Raw genomic sequence first — 20889 nt, forward strand, 5'->3', positions numbered from 1 at the left:
TATATATATATATATATATATATATATATATATATATATATAATGTATATCTTATATTATTAACTACTTTGCCAATAATTATTCGTCATAATTATTTCTTATATACATACATATATATACCACATATACATATATATACCACATCTTCTATATCCATTCATCTGTTGATGGACACTTAAGTGTTTTCCGTGTCTTGGCAATTGTAAATAATGCTGCTGTATACATTGGGGTGCATGTATCTTTTTGAATTAGCGTTTTTGTTTTTTTTCAGGTATATACCCAGGAGTGGAAACTGAGGGTACTTTCTTAATAAGTTATTTGCTCATGAATCTTTGTCTCAGATTCTGGGGAATACACACATTTTACGCGGCTGATGGATAGAGGATTTGATAAGACACTGTCCTTGGGAAACCTGAACACTCTCATGCCTTCTCTGTTACAGCGAGGGAGAATAGAGGTCAGGTGGTCAATGGAACCAACTCAGATTGGGTCCAGTGGGCCTCTGGGCTCATCTGGTAATCGTTTTCCAATTTCCTGACTGAATAATCAGGGTGGACATATTTAGCATCTGGTAGAAGACTCACGTTGGTTCCCTAATCTGTGGAGTAAGAGCTATTGTAGTAGCAAAGACCAAGTGGAGGTCACGCAGGCCAAGATGGTAAATCAAAAATAATTCTGTCCCCCAACTCCTGTGTGAATTGGCGGTGATTAGCACCATCCTCGAAGACTTAATGAAACCAGCATAGATGGGCAACCCCATTATATCCCCATTTAACACATCATTTTCCTTCCTGCATATATCAGATGAATCACGGCAGGTGGCCGTGGACTAGAAGAAATGTAACCTAGTGGCATCCCCAATGTGGCTGCTACGCTGCATGTGGTATTTTTCCTAGAACAGATTACCACTGCTTCTCATTTGTGGCATGCGGCTATTGAACAGGAAAATATGTTCTTTCCAATACCTGTTATGAATGAGGATCAGAGACAGTTCGCCAGGGTGGACAACGGGGTATATTCACAGGCTTGCCCTAGGCCCAAATTAACTCTCCTGCTCTGTCACAATGGAGCTTGAAGGGACCTTGATCTTCTGGTCATTCCACAAAATACCACTTGGGTCCTGTATACTGGTGACGGCAGTTAATCATACCTAAGCAGGAAGTGGCAAGTACTTGGGATGCCCTGGGAAGACACGTGTACTCCAGAGATTGAGAGAAACTCTACAAAGATTCAGGAGCCTGTCATTCCAGTAAAGGTTTTAAGGCTCCACCAGTTTGGGACATGCTAGGACTTTACTTCACAAGCAAAAGAAGTGCAGCAATGGGCCCATGTTCGTGGAATTCCTTGGTCTTACCATGTTCTCTGCCATCCTGTAGCAGCTGGTTTGAGAGAATGGTGAAATGGCCTTTTGAAGACTCTGTTACAGCATCAACTAGGTGGAAGTACCTTTCAGGTTTGGGGCAAGGTCCTCCAGAAGGCTGTATAAGCTCCGAATCGGTGTCCAGTATATGTTGCTGTTTCTCCAACAGGCAGGATTTACAGGTCCAGGAATCAAGGAGTGGAAATGGGAGTGGTACCACTTACAATTATATCTAGTGACCCACTAGCAAAATTTTTGCCTCCTGTTTCTGCAACTTTATGCTCTGCTGGCCTAAAGTTCTTAGCTCCAGAGGGAGGAATGATTCCACCAGGAGACACAACAATGGTTCCATTGAACTGTAAGTTAGGATTGCTGCCCAGCCACTGTGGGCTCCCGATGCCTCTGAATCAACAGACAAAGAAGGGAGTTACTGTGCTGGCTGGGGTGATTGATCCTGATTACCAAGGGGAAATTGGACTACTACTCCACAGTGAAGGTAAGGAAGAGTGTGTCTGGGATACAGGAGATCCCTTAGGACATCTCTTAGTATTACCGTGCCTAGTGATTAAGGTCAATGGAAAAATACAACGACCTGACCCAGGCAGGACTACCAATAGCCCAGATCCTTCAGGAATGAAGGCTTGGGTCACCCCACCAGGTAAAGAACCATGATCAGCTGAGGTGCTTGCTGAAGGCAAAGGGAATACAGAATGGATAGTGGAAGAAGGTCGTTATAAATACCAGCTACGACCTTTGTTTTCTTTTCTCTCTTACTCCTTTGTTATGTAATATAAGATGTGTTGATTTTATATCACAGTATTTAAGTATTGTTAATTTTACATCATAGCATTTAAGTTATAGGATATCAAGGAAAGAGTAAGCATCACTGAAGGACTCTACGTCTTCTTCTAGGGAAGAGATTAGTATGTTTTTGGTTGTAGGCCGGATAGTTGTATCATGTTGGGCAGAAATGTGATTTTGTTAGTGTCTTTATTTGGAGATTAAGTATGGTTTAAGGAGATGTGTATGACTGCCAAGCTGACAAGGGGTAGACTCGTGATGGCTAATTTTATATGTCAACTTGACTGGCCATGGGATGCCAGATTAAACATTATTTCTGGGTATCTCTGTAAGGGTGTTTCCAGATGAGATTAGCATTTGAATATACATATTTGAATATAAATATACATTATATATCCTACACGACACTAATATAGATACTATATGGAGTCTCTGGCAAGTTCTAGTAGAAGAATCACAGGGCAGAACCCAAGTTTCTGGAGAAGCCATCTACAACTGAGTACTATACACCATTCACGAAGCAGCTGCTGATCTGCTATTGGATCTGGTAGGTACTGGCCATCTAAACACAGGACACCAAATGACTACCCGACCAGAGCTGCCCATCCTGAGTCGGCTGCTTTCAGACCCACTAGTTCGTAAGTTTAGGTGGGCCCAGCAACAATCCATTGTACAATGAAAGTGGTATATCCAGAATCAGGTGCCAGCAGGTCCTAAAGGCACATGTAATTCTGACAAATAGGTGGTTCAAATCCCCATGTCACCTACCCCCATTGCACCGATGCTTCTCCCTTTGTTTACGCCTTCAGCGCCATAATCAACTGCTAGAAGAGGAAAAAATCCTGAGCTTGGTTCACAGATAGGTCAGCTCAGTACGTTAGTTCAGTTGAGCCTATTCTTGGATGGCCCAGAAGGACAGTGGCGGAAAGAAATTCTTCCCGTGGGCAGGACTCCAGGCAGGGTAGCTTGTTATCCCTTTTGTGTGGAGAGAAGAGTAGCCCAATGTAAGGATATATACAAACTCCCAGGTAGTGGAGATTGGCTTGCCTATTTAGTCAGGGGTCTGAAAGCAGCAAGATTGGAAGATTGGGGACAAGGAGATCGGGTGAGAGGCAGTTGGGTGGATTTAATGGGAGTGGGCACAAAGCAATCTTCCTATTGCATGTTAATGCCCACCAGAGACCATCCAATGGTAGAGCAGCAGGTGGATAGGATGATTCATCCAGGAGAAGCCAGCCATCCTTTGTCTTTGGCTACCCCGGTATCTTGTCTTTGGCTACCAAAATGTGCCCATGAACTGGGTAGACATGGTGGCAGAGACAAAAAGCATATGTTCTCCTAGCTACTGCTGCTGAATGTGCAACTTGTCAGCAGGAGAGACTCCTAATATAATACGATGCTGAGCCCCAAATGTAATGCTATCCCTCAAGGAAGCCAACAAGCCTCTTAGTGGCAAGTTATTTACATTGGACACTTTGTGTCATGGAGAGGGCAGTGATCTGTTGTGACTAGGATTTGCATGTATTTCCAGGTATGGATATTCTTTCCTGCCTGCAGTTCCTCAGCTTTTCTGCTATCCAAGGGCTCACAGACTATCTGATTTATCGACATGAGATCTGGCATGACATTTCTTTGAACCAAGGGACCCACCTTACAGAAAAGGAGGTGTAGCAAAAGATAAATGACCATGGTACCCCATCCTACCACATACTACATCATCCATCACCCAGAAGCTTCAGCCTGATAAAACTTTGGTATCGTCTCTTATAGGTATAGCTAAGGCATCAGCTTTGAAATGATACCTTGTGAGTATGGGCCTCTGCCTTTCAGGATGCAGTATATACCTTGTAATGGTTAATTTTATGTGTCAGTTTTCTAGGCCATGGTTCCAGATATTTTGTCAAACATTATTCTGAATTTTTCTGTGAGGTTGTTTTTGGATGAGATTAAAATTTAAATTGGTGGATTTTGAGTAAAGCAGATTGCTTTCTGTAATACAGGTGGGCCTCATCCAATCAGCTGAAGGCCTGGATAGAAAAACTCAACTCTTTGAAAGATTCCAGATCAATGGACTGCTTTAGATCCATTCTGTCTGAGTGGCCATGTCCTTCTTTTGGGTCACAGAACCCTTTAAAAATCTGATGAAAGTGCAAGATGTTTGCACTAGTAAATTGTATATATGAACCATACATAGTTTATTTTGCAAATAAATTTATGACAGATACTAAGGAAAAATCCCTCATTAATCTGCCACGTTAAAACCCTTTTCTATATCTTCCTTTGTTAAAGGAAGATCTTGGTTTTGTTGTGGCAGCCAAAATTCCACAAGAAGCCAACAGATGGAATTAGTTAACAATGTAGTATCAAGCTAAAACTAAGACATAAGGTTTCCCCCAGGTCATCCTATTGGGTCTTCCAGAAGACTGAGAGATTTAAAATGTACCAGAAATATTTTATTTGACTTTTTAAGTAGAGTCACTGAGAGCCCCAAACATCATTAGGTTTACCATCAGCGGAACGCTTCCAGTGTGTTTAGTTTCAGAGCTGTTTTCATATCCAACATGTCCCTTCTTAAATGTCAATCAGGGAAGAAGTTCTTAAGCACCCAATATATGAAGATATTCCATGATTTCTACTGTCATAGCCTCTTAATTTCCTTTTTATCATATTTGATGCTAACAGTCGTATTGCTGGTTGATTTACTTGTGTTTATTTACTGTTTCCCCATAAAATTTAAGCTCAGTCCAAGCAAAGACCTTGTTTATCTTGCATATCACTGCACTTCTAGGGTATTGTACAGAGCCACACGTAAATTAGGGGCTAAGAAATATTTGTTAAACGAAGGAATAGTACGTTTGCAGAGCTCATGGTAAGACTCACGGTTAAATAATTATCTTGAAAGAGTACTTAGGAATGAGATCTGGGCCATTAACTGTGTTTGTAATAAATTCTTTTCTTGATGATGACGAAGACTGTTGTGATCATGAAGATGATAACATGAGCTGCCTTTCCTGCTGCTGTGGGGTAAACTGAAGTGGGTTGACCAGAAGAGACAGAGAGACACGCTGAAGCACAGCTTCAAACAGTATCCTTTAATCTCTGACTGCTGGGAAGCCCAGCCACAGATAATCTTGTCTGGGGGCCAGGATCCCAAGGGAGCAAACTATGAGCAAAGTTAGTTCATGGAGAAAGAAAAGCCAAGTCGCTGATGGCAACAGGAATTGCCAATAGTGGCCACAGTTGCTACCACTGGATGGCCTGATGTCTATTAGAGCTCAAAGCCCTGCTCTCCTCTCCCAGGCTTTCCAACTAGTCTTTACAATGGCCTTGGGAAGCAGCCCTTCCAAAGGGAAAGGCCATACATCACTCATTTCTAGCTCTAGTTTATCAAGAAAGACATATAGAGGCATTTATCGCAATTATTATTAATACCTTTTCCTCCATACTTTAACATTTATTTTATGTAAGTTGAAAGTCCGTATCATGTAAACAGTTTTTTTCACCTGTCCAATATTATATGATAAGTCTCAGTTTATTATTTGTTGCCATGTTCATCTTAAGCATTAGGGACTATGCATATTTCCTGCTATTTACAATTTTAAACAGAACAAAACCTCAAATTAAAAAAAAAAAATTTCGACACGTTTGTGAAGTCCATCCTACACTTTTGTAAGCAAATAAACACCAATACCCTTATGAACACACATACACAAAGAAAAGAAAAAAAGAAAGGAACTTGGCCTAGAACTTCTTGCTCCGTTTCACTGTGACTTGATATTGTTTTCCTGGTCCACATCTAGGCCTGGAAAGTGGTGGCCAATTGCATCCGAGGCTACGCTTGTGACTTTTATTTCCTGCTTCCACTAGAACCAAGATATCCAAGGAGCGTGTTTGGAAGGACTTGTGTTTTCATGATTTCTAGTCCAGTGTCTCAGTCACAGAGTATGGAGGAGTTTGGGTCCACTCCAAAGAGCAACTCATTCTGAGGCAGAGAACCTCAGACCATGAGGTCCCATTTACACACAGTTATTTCCATGGGGCAGGTGGCAAGTTCTCAAGAAAACCTTGTCTGTGAGATAGATACAAGTATTTCTAGGACGTTTTTATAGCCGGCTCCATACGGTAATTAGCCCCAGCACTGGAGTATTCTAGAAACTCCCAAGCCATGGGCAATGATTAAATGCGGTGTGAAGGTAAGCAGGGATACTCTCCACTGTGTAGTTAAAAACAAAAAGTGGGCACAGAGAAAGTACTTGCTCTGCCCTTTCTTCACGCACTGCATTTTCATTTCCTCTTCCACTACCCCAGAGGTCTAATACTGGACCCTATCATCCCATATTTAAAAGAGCTTTAAATATCCATGCAGAGTACAAAATTGTAGTAGGAATTTGGGGGTTTGCTTTTCTTTCGGGTTTCGTGACTTACTAGGTTCAGGTACTTCGTAATGTATCCCCGAAACCACAGGATCCTGAAGGCAAACTCCCCTGGGGAGAGTGGCCCTGCGGGCTGATTAGCACAGTTTGTCTGCTTTGTACCTCCCTTCTGCTCAGGTATTCGGTGTTCAGACAGACGAGCTTGTGCTGGCTCCCCGGGTCCCTTGCTCCATTTTCATTCGAGCCAGTGATGCAAAGTCCCCAGCTTGGCCTGTCAGAACTTGATAGCTCTGTAAACATTGAAATCTTTGTTGCCATAACAGCAGGAAAAATAATATGGGATCCTGCATATAAATATAGCGGAGGCCTTGGGGAATAGGAGCATTTCTAAATGACTTGAAGCTCTGTCATGGCATAATCTCTTATAAATAAATGTCACCGTAGTCACTGAATGCAGACTGGATTTTTGCCTGCCCGTGGTGCTCAGCCTTCTAGACAATAGTTATGCTAAGGGATTATCTTTTAACATAGTGCAGTTATCTCCTTTGTTTGTTTTCTTTTTTCATTATTCACATAAGCTAAGGGAAATGAAAAGCATCTTATTTCAGGCAAAAGGGCCTGTGAATGATTAACTCTGGTTCCATGCATTGGGACTCTGCATAGCAACCCCTTGGCTTACAACTAGAAAAAGGCTCAAGGCAGCAACAGCAGCCCAGGGACCTGAGACCAACACTCAAATGAAGGTGGGGAGGAACTGATCAAGTCTAAGCACTGGGTTTATGAGGAGGATTCTCTGTAGCTGGCTTATTTGAATTCTGCATTGGTTTTATTGCACTTTTCTTGGTGGAGATGTGTTTTGCTGACCTTCACTTTCACGTGGACTCTTGCTTTTGGAGGATCCAAGTGAGACTTGGCGATGCGTACGCCTTAATCTGGTTTATGCCACAATATTTTACATGTTTTCCCCCTTATACTGTCCCAAACTGAGCTAACAACTGGCTAAATTTTACATTAAAGAATGGAACTAACAGATAGCTTCATAATGACCTTGAGTTTTAATTTTAGCTCAATGAAAATTTTGTTGGTAAAATTCGGCTCTCTTGGAATTAGATAGAGCACAAAGTGTTAGATCAATGAGAGAGAAGCAAATGGTGTGATTCCATGGTTCCGATTAAAAGGACATGAGCGTGTTAAAGACCCACATTGTGCAAATACAGGGATGAAATCAAAACCAATTCTGTATCCTTTTGTGGACCTTTGGTGTTTAAACATTTATATAACAAGGTCTATTTTCATGGAAAACAAGACCTGAGTTAAAAGAGTCAGAAGAAAATCAAGTGTAAGCTGAGGACAGAAGAAACATTGGAAAATTTAGGAAAATGCAGTATAGTTATAATAGAGCCAAAATATTTTGGACACTTAAATTTAGACTGCAAGTCAATCCAGATGTTTATTTATTAACGTTAATAATGTTTCCAGTCTTGTTATAGAATACGAAATCCCAGGGGTTCCACTTCTGAGTTTAAAGACAAATGCATGGTCTTCATTCTTTTCCAGCTCTGTTTTAATTTTAGAGGTTTTCTATAGCCATGATTTTCCTGTAAAAGTGTTTGCAAAATCTTGTGCAGCTGCTGATGCCTAGCAGAAAGTCTCAGTGAAACACGGGTCTAGCAAAGCTTTCCCCTTTCTGCATTTGTCTTCTTGCTTCCATGGCAATAAAGGGAGAAACTTGGCATAGGAATATAATCTGTTCCCGCCTGTTTCTCATCTGAAGTCATAAACCTCTGCCATCCCACCCAAGACTAGAATTTTAGCTGGCATAAAACAGCTGTCTGCTTACAGGTTTATTCCGGTAGCAACCAAAGACAAAACCATTTTAATTGAAAGCTCTAGGCTGTTCTCAAAACCTTCACAATCTCTGGGTCATCCCCAAGAGGAAACCATTGAGGAAAAGGTACAAGTTACCTCCTTTCTTTTAGCTTTTGACACACTGTATGTTTACGAAGTTTGAGAACATTTTACCCTTCTAGTTTCTCTAGACTGAGTGCCATGGAGAAAAGGAGGCGGGGTTGGGGGGTAGGGTCACAAGCTCAAAAGCCCTAGGGCTCAGGCACACAAGCTAAGTCGGCTGCAGTCTACGGGAGGGAGTGGTCTGTCGGAAAAAGCATCTGCTGCTCAGCTGCCCCCGAAGTTACCATGTGGGAATGTGGAGAGTTTTGCCAGATATTCTGGTTTGTCAGTAGAAGTTCCCCAATCCTGATTTTTATGTGAATTCTGCATAGTTTTAAATGTTGGCAATTTTTAATTTGAATTGAAGTCGAACATTGTGAAGGTCAATCAAAACATGGCTCTTGAACGCTTGGGGACGCTAGTGTCCAACCCCCAGGCTCTGCCCCTGATTCACTACGGGTAGACCTTGCCTTTCGCAGCTTCTTATATTCTAAAGCCGTCAAGTGGCGTAATAGTTACACATTTTACTTTTTATTCTAGGTGGTCTGACAGAAAGAAAAGAACACAAGTTTGGAGCCAGGGAGATACAGATTTTCCTAGTTCCAGATTTTACCAAATTGTGACCTGCAGCAGCTTAATGAATCTCTTGAAGCCTCTCTTGTAACCTGTGGAAATGAAAACCTGTTTTACAGGGTGTTTGAAGGAGTAAATATACAACTAGATGTAACATGCTTAGCCTGGTGCATTAGGTGCTCCTTGCATGGGTGTTACTATTCTGATCATTACCAGTAGGTGATCCTCTCTGGACGACACAGCACCTCCTTCCCAACGAGCTTCTCTCAGGACAGGGAGAAGGGCCTCCCTGAAGATTTAACATGCTGGGCAATACAAAGAAATTGTATCAAGAGTCATTTCTAAGGCCTTAAAGGATCTTAGAACTAGAAGAAACCTTCACGAAACCAACTAACAGCTGGAAATTAATAGAAATATCAGTTTTATCCTAAACATCAATATTTTAAACATACAAATGAATGCTGTTACTGAAACGCAGTTAAGAACATTTTATTTATAAAAAATAAAACAAAAAACCTTATCTGGGACCATGTTGTAAAGTAAAAGAATGTAGGTTAACTTTTTTCCTCCCAGTTTCTGGGGGATTATTTACTCGGAAATAAATGGATGAATGCCACTTATAATATACCCTTCTTTTGTATCCAGGCACGTCTGCTATTAGGGAGATTTCTTCTCTCCTAACTCTAGGTCCATGATCTCTGGATGATGGTGGCAAGGGGTCCTTCAGACAATTGGGGTGCACCGAAATGGAGTCTGAGAAGATAAATGATGTTTTCTTGCTTTCTGTTAAAAATTAGGTGCAAGTTAAAGTTTCAGCTTTTAAAGGAAGAGTGTTCCTTTCTTCCTTCTCCTGGACCAGCTGGAAGTAATAACAGAAAACAAAACAAAACAAAACGTTCAGTCTGACAAATAGTTCAGTGGTAAAAATAAAACAGGGTAGTCGTGTAAGATGGTTCAGTGTATCTGGTGTCTTTTGCATGACTCATCCTCCTGCTTGATAAGAGCTCTTTGACAGCACGATAGGGAGTGATGTGGCTGTGTGATGGATTATTTGAAGTGCTCATCTATGAGCCATCGATATATTTACTGACAAAACTCTTTTATTTCTAAAATGTCATGGCATACGGTGCTGGTCCTATGGGAGTCTCAAAGACTTTTGCTGACATTTAAGAGTTGTAGAGAATAATAATAATCTTGTGATGGACCATGAGATAGGAACTATGCTAGGTGCTTAATGGACATTGTGTAAAATCCTCGCCACCTTTTACGGAGGTCTCTATCTCCATTTTATAGAGGGGTCAGTTGCGTCTCAGGCACATAGGGCTTCCCTTGGGTCACATAGATGGTTAGATGAGGCTAGGATTAAACCAGATTGGTTGCTCTAGGCCTCTCTAACCCGTACTTTCTCAAGTGTTTAGTTCTCAACTTCCCCAACTTGCAGAGAATGTAAATTACCTAGAAATCATCAGCAATGTCAGAACCCCCAGCCATCCAACAGCCAAGCTCAAAATAGAACAAGATTACCTGTCACATGACAGGCATAATTAGTTGAGATCCCTTGTTATTTCTTAAAGAGAGAGAGGTTCTCCCTCTTTTGCTCTCTGCAAATGACATAGAAAGAAATTGATAAAAATAGGGGTGATAAGGAGTAGAATAATGAGAAATTGGACCTGACAAATGCATAAAGAAACGAGGTCTGCCCCTTCCTTTCTCTCTGATAAACTCAGACTCCTAAATTAGATGAAGGGCTGGTAAGTTTGACCATAGAAGATGTCAAGGGCTACAGGTGTCTGACATTCCCTAGACAAGAAGAAATGGTTGTGCACTAAACGTGCTGTGAACCAGTTAGGCCTTTGGTAACTTTCTTTGCTTCCATTCTCGCCGGGGACCCCTTCCCCCCAACACTTTTTTCAATCCTGGTTCAGCCATCCCCACCGTAAGAAGACTATTAGATGAGTAATAAGTTAAAGGGCCATCCAGTGCAGAGAGAAGCCCTCACACCTCCCAGGAGATGCATTCGCATGACAAAACAGAATGTAAGCACTGAGGGTAGATACTCCTCCACACTTTCTTTCCCTTTGGCAAAGGGTAGTAGGTCATTTACTCACATCAAAAAAATTAGTTTACGTTGGAACATCAGGATGGGACTCGGAAGGAGTGGGAAAAAACACGTGAAGTGCACTTCTTGGAGGAGAGGCAACAGGAGGGCAAAGCAAAATCACAGAAGGCCCATCTTAGCACTTACATTAGTTCACATCTTCATTGTGCCTATTGATGGCACTGTCTCAGGAATCACTTACATCAGTGGCTCTAGGTTCCCCAAGGTGTTCCTGAGTCTGCATCCCTGGGAGGATGGAGAGGCAGAGCTTTTTCATCTTACAAATGATCCACAGGTGGTTCTGATGCGCAACAGCCGACTTTGACCCACGGGGTTTGTTTGTTTTTCTTTATCTATTCCAAATAAATATGCATAACTACAGTATATTTACACCAAGTACCCAGATCACCATAATGAAAGTACAGCAAAGGGATTCTCAAAAATAATTTAAAAAATCAAAATATACTTCCCTTCAAAGCACTGTGATTTATGAACTAGGTGTGATAAAATGGAGATAGACTCTTTGAAGAACACATGTAATTAGGGTCAAAACAATATTAGTACAGTCAGATTCCTGATCAGAATTTAGGAGTGAGGTTGGTTGAAAGTTCATTATGCTGATGTGTCTGGTTTGACCCTGGTGACTTTGCATCCAAGAGGTTAGGGATGCTGGCAGCAGAGTTGCAAATAAGCGTGAAGGTTTTAGGAAAAATAAAAAGTTAAGGGAGAGGGAGAGAGCGAGGTGAGACAGAGTCTCAGTATGAACTGATGGAAAGTGAATATATCTCTGTTGAAATGAAGAGCAAAGGTCAGAAGGAACCAGGAGTGAACCACCAATAATATGGGTGCTCCTAAGTGTATATGATCTGAGAAGGACAGTTATGACCTAAGGCTGAGCAAGGGGCCTTAAAGTAAAGGCAGAAAATGACCCAACAATTCCAGGGAATGCCAGGACCTGCAGCAGGGAGTGAAAATAGAAGAAACAAGTGGGGATAGTGAGCCCCAAAGATCAGGGCTAGGAGAGTTTCCTGAGACAACGATGGTGGAAATGCAGAGAGGCCTTGGAAGAGGCTAACGCTGTCAACCTCTGCCAGGCCAAGTTGCACGGAACCGTATACTTGTGACTTCACGCATCTGGATATAGTTTGAATCCTAACAGTCCTTTTTATTGTAGTAAAAACAGTTGCACACTTGAAGGGGCTGTGCGTGCTAGATCCCAGTAGACAGGCTGGGTGTGGTGAACGGCCAGAGTGAAAGGAAAAAGTTCAGAGGCGTGGTCTTTGGAAGAGAAAATCACCCCTCTTAAATAGTTGTTGTCTGGTGGTTGCTGGAAGTTATGCAAGAGAAGGAGTATCTGGGAACCTAACTAAGAGGACCGTCTGTCCGAGGAGGCGACCTGCAGGCTAGACCAGCAGGTTCAAGAGCTCGGAGGACAGACCTGTGAGAAGATAAGAGGGCATGTCAGTGAAACCGAGAGGTGGAGGCTTGAGAGATGGGCATACTCCATAATGGAAGGCTGCCATCACTGAGAGCAAGGGCAGATTATGAACCGAAATCAGGAAGAGGGGTATGAGGGAAACGAATTTGGAGAGAGGAAAACTGAGTGTAGGGCTTTATGCCCAGAAGCACATGAAAGGCTAATGAAAGACTCCTTAACAAGACAACTCAGGGAGATGCTGGCCCAGGCTGTGGTGGTGAGCTGCTCAGACGCCATTTTGACTTGAAGTGAAATGGTAGGTCTGGGGCCAAATGGGTAAAGATCCCTTGCTCACTCCCTCTAAAATCTCAGAGTGAAATATCAGCTTGATCCTAGGGAAGGAGGGAGATGAGACTAAGTTAGAAGTCTAGAAAGAGGAGCCTTTGGGGACATAAAAGAAAAGTAGTACAAGAGAGCCCCTTGTGGAACGTTCTGAATACTCAAGACTATTGCCAAGTAGGGGCTACTCTGCAACTCAAATTTCCTCACAAAATAGAAAGACTATGTGCACGTTAGTGATGTGCCTGTGTTGGACTGAGGCTAGGGTGGAGGAGGGGATAATAGGAATACCAGAACGTGGTAAAAGGCCATAACCCAAGGGATGTAATTCCTTGAAGAGAAAATTTCCCCTTACTGACCATGAGGTGACCATGCTAATTAACTCAGGTTTAGTGCAGAAGAACTGTAACAGAAAAGTCTTTTCTGTGGAGTTAAGGTATTGACAATGAGAATATTAGTTTTGTTTTTTAACGTCTTTATTGGAGTATAACTGCTTTACAGTGGTGTGTTAGTTTTTGCTGTATAACAAAATGAATCAGCTATACGTATACATACATCCTCATATCTCCTCCCTCTTGTGTCTCTCTCCCACCCTCCCTATCCCACCCCTCTGGGTGGTCACAAAGCACCAAGCTGATCTCCCTGTGCTATGCAACTGCTTCCCACTAGCTATCTATTTTACATTTGGTAGTGTATATATGTCCATGCCACTCTCTCACTTTGTCCCAGCTTACCCTTCTTCCTCCCTCTGTCCTCAAGTCCATTCTCTACATCTGTGTCTTTATTCCTGTCCTGCCCCTAGGTTCTTCGTAACCATTCTTTTTTTCTTAAATTCCATATATATGTGTTAGCATACGGTATTTGTCTTTCTCTTTCTGACTTAGTTCACTCTGTATGACAGACTCTAGGTCTATCCACCTCATTACAAATAGCTCAGTTTCGTTTATTTTATGGCTGAGTAATATTCCATTGTATATATGTGCCACATCTTCTTTATCCATTCATCCGATGATGGACACAGGTGGTTTCCATCTCCGGGCTATTGTAAATAGAGATGCAATGAACATTTTGGTACATGACTCTTTTTGAATTATGGTTTTCTCAGGGTATATGCCCAGTAGTGGGATTGCTGGGTCATATGGTAGTTCTATTTGCAGTTCTTTAAGGAACCTCCATACTGTTCTCCACAGTGGCTGTATCAATTTACATTCCCACCAACAGTGCAAGAGTGTTTCCTTTTCTCCACACCCTCTCCAGCATTTATTGTTTCTAGATTTTTTGATGATGGCCATTCTGACTGGTGTGAGATGACATCTCATTGTAGTTTTGATTTGCATTTCTCTAATGATTGATGATGTTGAGCATTCTTTCATGTGTTTGTTGGCAGTCTGTATATCTTCTTTGGAGAAATGTCTATTTAGGTCTCCTGCCCATTTTTGGATTGGGTTGTTTGTTTTTTTGTTATTGAGCTACATGAGCTGCTTATAAATTTTGGAGACTAATCCTTTGTCAGTTGCTTCATTTGCAAATATTTTCTCCCATTCTGAGGGTTGTCTTTTGGTCTTGTTTATGGTTTCCTTTGCTATGCAAAAGATTTTAAGTTTCATTAGGTCCCATTGGTTTATTTTTGTTTTTATTTCCATTTCTCTAGGAGGTGGATCAAAAAGGATCTTGCTGTGATTTATGTCATAGAGTGTTCTGCCTATATTTTACTCTAAGAGTTTGATAGTTTCTGGCCTTACATTTAGGTCTTTAATCCATTTTGAGCTTCTTTTTGTGTATGGTGTTAGGGAGTGATCTAATCTCATACTTTTACATGTACCTGTCCAGTTTTCCCAGCACCACTTATTGAAAAGTTGTCCTTCCTCCACTGTACATTCCTGCCTCCTTTATCAAAGATAAGGTGACCATATGTGCGTGGGTTTATCTCTGGGCTTTCTATCCTGTTCCATTGATCTATCTTTCTGTTTCTGTGCCAGTACCATACTGTCTTGATTACTGTAGCTTTGTAGTATAGTCTGAAGTCAGGGAGTCTGATTCCTCCAGCTCCATTTCTCGTTCTCAAGATTGCTTTGGCTATTCGGGGTCTTTTGTGTTTCCATACAAATTGTGAAATTTTTTGTTCCAGTTCTGTGAAAAATACCAGTGGTAGTTTGATAGGGATTGCATTGAATCTGTAGATTGCTTTGGGTAGTAGAGTCATTTTCACAATGTTGATTCTTCCAATCCAAGAACATGGTATATCTCTCCATCTATTTGTATCATCTTTAATTTCTTTCATCAGTGTCTTATAATTTTCTGCATACAGGTCTTTTGTCTCCTTAGGTAGGTTTATTCATCGATATTTTATTCTTTTTGTTGCAATGGTAAATGAGAGTGTTTTCTTGATTTCACTTTCAGATTTTTCATCATTAGTGTATAGGAATGCCAGAGATTTCTGTGCATTAATTTTGTATCCTGCTACTTTACCAAATTCATTGATTAGCTCTAGTAGTTTTCTGGTATCATCTTTCAGATTCTCTACGTATAGTATCATGTCATCTGCAAACTGTGACAGCTTTACTTCTTCTTTTCTGATTTGGATTCCTTTTATTTCCTTTTCTTCTCTGATTGCTGTGGCTAAAACTTCCAAAACTATGTTGAATTAGAGTGGTGAGAGTGGGCAACATTGTCTTGTTGATTAGCTTCTTGATCTTAGTGGAAATGCTTTCAGTTTTTCACCATTGAGGACGATGTTGGCTGTGGGTTTGTCATATATGGCGTTTATTATGTTGAGGAAAGTTCCCTCTATGCCTACTTTCTCCAGGGTTTTTATCATAAATAGGTGTTGAATTTTGTCGAAAGCTTTCTCTGCATCTATTGAGATGATCATATGGTTTTTCTCCTTCAATTTGTTAATATGGTTTATCACATTGATTGATTTGCATTTATTAAAGAATCCTTGCATTCCTGGAATAAACTCCACTTGATCATGGTGTATGATCCTTTTAATGTGCTGTTGGATTCTGTTTGCTAGTATTTTGTTGAGGAGTTTTGCATCTATGGTCATCAGTGATGTTGGCCTGTAGTTTTCTTTCTTTGTGACATCCTTGTCTGGTTTTGGTATAAGGGTGATGGTGGCCTCATAAAATGAGTTTGGGAGTGTTCCTCCCTCTGCTATATTTTGGAAGAGTTTGAGAAGGATAGGTGTTAGCTCTTCTCTAAATGTTTGATAGAATTCTCCTGTGAAGCCATCTGGTCCTGGGCTTTTATTTGTTGGAAGATGTTTTTGGTTTTGTTTTTGTTTTTGCGGTATGTGGGCCTCTCACTGTTGTGGCCTCTCCCGTTGCGGAACACAGGCTCTGGACGTGCAGGCTCAGCGGCCATGGCTCACAGGCCCAGCCACTCCTCGGCATGTGGGATCTTCCCAGACTGGGGCACGAACCCGTGTCCCCTGCATCGGCAGGTGGACTCTCAACCACTGTGCCACCAGGGAAGCGCTGTTGGAAGATTTTTAATCACAGTTTCAATTTCAGTGCTTGTGATTGTTCTGTTCATATTTTCTATTTCTTCCTGATTTAGTCTTGACAGGTTGTACATTTCTAAGAATTTTTTCATTTCTTCCAGGTTGTCCATTTTATTGGCATAGAGTTGCTTGTAGTAATCTCTCATGATCTTTTGTATTTCTTCAGTGTCAGTTGTTACTTCTCCTTTTTCATTTCTAATTCTATTGATTTGAGTCTTCTCCCTTTTTTCTTTATGAGTTTGGCTAATGGTTTATCAATTTTGTTTATCTTCTCAAAGAACCAGCTTTTAGTTTTATTGATCTTTGCTATCGTTTCCTTCATTTCTTTTTCATTTATTTCTGATCTGATCTTTATGATTTCTTTCCTTCTGCTAACTTTGGGGGTTTTTTGTTCTTATTCCTCTAACTCCTTTAGGTGCAAGGTTAGGTTGTTTATTCGAGATGTTTCCTGTTTCTTAAGGTAGGGTTGTGTTGCTATAAACTTCCCTCTTAGAACTGCTTCTGCTGCATCCCATAGATTTTGGGTCTTCGTGTCTCCATTGTCATTTATTTCCTCTTTGATTTCTTCAGTGATCACTTCGTTATTAAGTAGTGTATTGTCTAGCCTCCATGTGTTTGTATTTTTTACAGATCTTTAACTATCATTGATATCTAGTCTCATAGCGTTGTGGCTGGAAACGATACTTGATACAATTTCAATTTTCTTAAATTTACCAAGGCTTGATTTGTGACCCAAGATATGATCTATCCTGGAGAATGTTCCATGAGCAGTTGAGAGAAATGTGTATTCTGTTGTTTTTGGATGGAATGTCCTATAAATATCAATTAAGTCCATCTTGTTTAATGTATCATTTAAAGTTTGTGTTTCCTTATTTATTTTCAGTTTGGATGATCTGTCCATTGGTGAATGTGGGGTGTTAAAGTCCCCTACTATGAATGTGTTACTGTCAATTTCCCCTTTCATGGCTGTTAGTATTTGCCTTATGTATTGAGGTGCTCCTATGTTGGGTGCATAAATATTTACAATTGTTATATCTTCTTCTTGGTTCAATCCCTTGATCATTATGTAGTGTCCTTCTTTGTCTTTTGTAATAGTCTTTATTTTAAAGTCTATTTTGTCTGATATGAGAATTGCTACTCCAGCTTTCTTTTGGTTTCCATTTGCATGGGATATCTTTTTCCATTCCCTTACTTTCAGTCTGTATGTGTCTCTAGGTCTGAAGTGGGTCTCTTGTAGACAGCAAATATATGGGTCTTGTTTTTGTATCCATTCAGCTAATCTGTGTATTTTGGTGGGAGCATTTAGTCCATTTACATTTAAGGTAATTATCGATATGTATGTTCCTATTCCCATTTTCTTAATTGTTTTGGGTTCGTTATTATAGGTCTTTTCCTTCTCTTGTGTTTCTTGCCTAGAGAAGTTCCTTTAGCAGTTGTTGTAAAGATGGTTTGGTGGTGCTGAACTCTCTCAGCTTTTGCTTGTCTGTAAAGGTTTTAATTTCTCCATTGAATCTGAATGAGATCCTTGCTGGGTAGAGTAACCTTGGTTGCAGGTTTTTCTCCTTCATCACTTTAAATAAGTCTTGCCAGTCCCTTCTGGCTTGCAGAGTTTTTGCTGAAAGATCAGGTGTTAGCCTTATGGGGATTCCCTTGTGTGTTATTTGTTGTTTTTCCCTTGCTGCTTTTAATATGTTTTCTTTGTATTTAATTTTTGACAGTTTGATTAATATGTGTCTTGGCGTATTTCTCCTTGGATTTATCCTGTATGGGACTCTCTGTGCTTCCTGGACTTGATTAACTATTTCCTTTCCCATATTAGGGAAGTTTTCAACTATAATCTCTTCAAATATTTTCTCAGTCCCTTTCTTTTTCTCTTCTTCTTCTGGAACCCCTATAATTCGAATGTTGGTGTGTTTAATATTTCTCAGAGGTCTCCGAGACTTTTTCTTTATTCTGCTCTGCAGTAGTTATTTCCACTATTTTATCTTCCAGGTCACTTATCGGTTCTTCTGCCTCAGTTATTCTGCTATTGATCCCATCTAGAGTATTTTTCATTTCATTTATTGTTTTGTTCATCGTTGTGTGTTTCATCTTTAGTTGTTCTAGGTCCTTGTTAAATGTTTCTTGCATTTTGTCCATTCTATTTCCAAGATTTTGGATCATCTTTACTATCATTATTCTGAATTCTTTTTCAGGTAGACTGCCTATTTCCTCTTCATTTGTTAGGTCTGGTGGGTTTTTATCTTGCTCCTTCATCTGCTGTGTGTTTTTCTGTCTTCTCATTTTGCTTATCTTACTGTGTTTGGGGTCTCCTTTTTGTAGGCTGCAGGTTCGTAGTTCCCATTGTTCTTGGTGTCTGTCCCCAGTGGCTAAGGTTGGTTCAGTGGGTTGTGTAGGCTTCCTGGTGGAGGGTACTAGTGCCTGTGTTCTGGTGGATGAGGATGGATCTTTTCTTTCTGGTGGGCAGGTCCACGTCTGTTGGTGTGTTTTGGGGTGTCTGTGGACTTATTATGATTTTAGGCAGCCTCTCTGCTAATGGGTGGGGTTGTGTTCCTGTCTTGCTAGTTGTTTGGCATAGGATGTCCAGCATTGTAGCTTGCAGGTCGTTGAGTGAAGCTGGGTGCTGGTTTTGAGATGGAGATCTCTGGGAGATTTTCGCCGTTTGATATTATGTGGAGCTGGGAGGTCTCTTGTGGACCAGTGTCCTGAAGTTGGCTCTCCCACCTCAGAGGCACAGCACTGACTCCTGGCTGCAGCACCAAGAGCCTTTCATCCACACGGCTCAGAATAAAAGGGAGAAAAAGTAGAAAGAAAGAATTAGTAGAAGTAGAAAGAAAGAAAGTAGGAAGGGAGGGAGGGAGGGCAGGAGGGAGGAAGGAAGGAAGGAGGGAAGGAAGGAAAAAAGAAAGAAAGAAGATAAAGTAAAATAAAATAAAGTAAGATAAAATGTAATAAAGTTATTACAATAAAAAAATAATTATTAAGAAAAAAATTTTTTTTAAATAATAATAAAAAAATAACGGACGGATAGAACCCTAGGACAAATGGTGGAAGCAAAGCTATACAGACAAAATCTCACACAGAAGCATACACATACACAGTCACAAAAAGAGGAAAAGGGGAAAAAATCATAAATCTTGCCCTCGAAGTCCACCTCCTCAATTTGGGATGATTCGTTGTCTATTCATGTATTCCACAGATGCAGGGTACATCAAGTTGTGGAGCTTTAAACCGCTGCTTTTGAGGCAGCTGGGAGGGATTTCCCTTTCTCTTCTTTGTTCTCACAGCTCCCAGAGGCTCAGCTTTGGATTTGGCGCCGCCTCTCCGTGTAGGTCGCCGGAGGGCGTGTGTTCTTCGCTCAGACAGGACGGGGTTAAAGGAGCCGCTGATTCAGGGGCTCTGGCTCACTCAGGCCAGGAGGAGGGAGGGGCACTGCGTGCGGGGCGGGCCTGTGGCGGCAGAGGCCGGCGTGACGTTGCACCAGCCTGAGGCGCGCCGTGCGTTCTCCCGGGGGAGTTGTCGCTGGATCCTGGGACCCTGGCAGTGGCGGGCGGCACAGGCTCCCTAGAAGGTAGGTGTGGAGAGTGACCTGTGCTCGCATACAGGCTTCTTGGTGGCGGCAGCAGCAGCCTTAGCGTCTCATGCCCGTCTCTGGGGTCCGCGCTTTTAGGCGCGGCTCGTGCCCGTCTCTGGAGTTCCTTTAAGCAGCGCTCTTAATCCCCTCTCCTCGCGCACCAGGAAACAAAGAGGGAAGAAAAAGTCTCTTGACTCTTCGGCAGGTCCAGACTTTTCCCCGGACTCCCTCCCAGCTAGCCGTGGTGCACTAAACCCCTGCAGGCTGTGTTCACGCCGCCAACCCCAGTCCTCTCCCGGCGCTCCGACCGAAGCCCGAGCCTCAACTCCCAGCCCCGCCCGCCCCGGCGGGTGAGCAGACAAGCCTCTCGGGCTGGTGAGTGCTGGTCGGCACTGATCCTTTGTCCGGGATTCTCTCTGCTTTGCCCTCCGCACTCCTGTTGCTATGCTCTCCTCTGCTCTCCTCCGCACCCCTGTTGCTGTGCCTCCTCCACAGGCTCCGGACGCGCAGGCTCAGTGGCCATGGCTCACGGGCCCAGCCGCTCCGCGGCATGTGGGATCTTCCTGGACCGGGGCACGAACCCATGTCCCCTGCATCGGCAGGTGGACTCTCAACCACTGTGCCACCAGGGAAGCCCATATTTAGGTCTTTAATCAATTTTGAGTTTTTTTTTGTGTATGGTGTTAGGGAGTGTTCTAATTTCATTCTTTTACATGTAGCTGACCAGTTTTCCCAGTACTATGTATTGAAGAGGCTGTCTTTTCTCCATTGTATATTCTTGCCTCCTTTATCAAAGATAAGGTGGCCATATATGTGTGGGTTTATCTCTGGGCTTTCTATCCTGTTCCATTGATCTATATTTCTGTTTTTGTGCCAGTACCATACTATAAGAAGAATAT

The sequence above is a fragment of the Aethalodelphis obliquidens genome, unplaced genomic scaffold (assembly GCF_003676395.1).
Source record: "Aethalodelphis obliquidens isolate GAN/ISIS:26980383/991018 unplaced genomic scaffold, ASM367639v1 scaffold6, whole genome shotgun sequence".
In the NCBI taxonomy this organism is placed as follows: Eukaryota; Metazoa; Chordata; class Mammalia; order Artiodactyla; family Delphinidae; genus Aethalodelphis; species Aethalodelphis obliquidens.